This window comes from Odontomachus brunneus, unplaced genomic scaffold (assembly GCF_010583005.1).
Source record: "Odontomachus brunneus isolate Ranch 3 - 2012 unplaced genomic scaffold, Obru_v1 Obru_scaffold_003, whole genome shotgun sequence".
Taxonomy (NCBI): Eukaryota; Metazoa; Arthropoda; class Insecta; order Hymenoptera; family Formicidae; genus Odontomachus; species Odontomachus brunneus.
The window spans coordinates 3,957,199-3,957,849 of NW_022639453.1; positions in this window are offsets into that span (position 1 = coordinate 3,957,199).

Consider the following 651-nt stretch of genomic DNA (forward strand, 5'->3'; position numbering starts at 1 on the left):
TGTAGTTGGAAAAAGAAAGGGAAAAGACAAAGAGTAAGATGTGAGAGAGCACGACTCGTTTTTAAAATACAAAGATCGAGAAGCGTTATCGTGAAGCGCGGGTATACGCGAGTTTTGACTGATTAATAACCGCGTTCGATGCGAGCGAATAAACAACTAGGCTGGGTGCCTAAAAAACATAAACACAGGAGAAAAACAAGAATAACTTTGTTTTTCGTGTCTCGAATTAGATGATATGACCGACTTAGTTGTTCATTCGCTCGCATCGAACGCGGTTATTCATTCACGACGTAATATCACACGTACTCAGTCAAAACTCGCGCATATCCGCGCTTCACGATAACGCTTCTCGATCTTTGTATTTTAAAAACGAGTCGTGCTCTCTCGCATCTTACTCTTTGTCTTTTCCCTTTCTTTTTCCAACTACACTTTAAATTTCTTTTTTAAAAATGTTAATCGATAAAGAAAAGATAATGCTGTTTCTTTATCGAAAATTTGGAGACCATATTAGATTATACGAAGAAGTTACTGATCTATATATTCAATACTGCATATCCTGATCGCAATTTTATTTCTAAATCCACCGTTCAGAAGATAGTGATACGTTTTTACGAAACAGAAACAGTTAAAGACCAAAATCCTTTCAAGCCT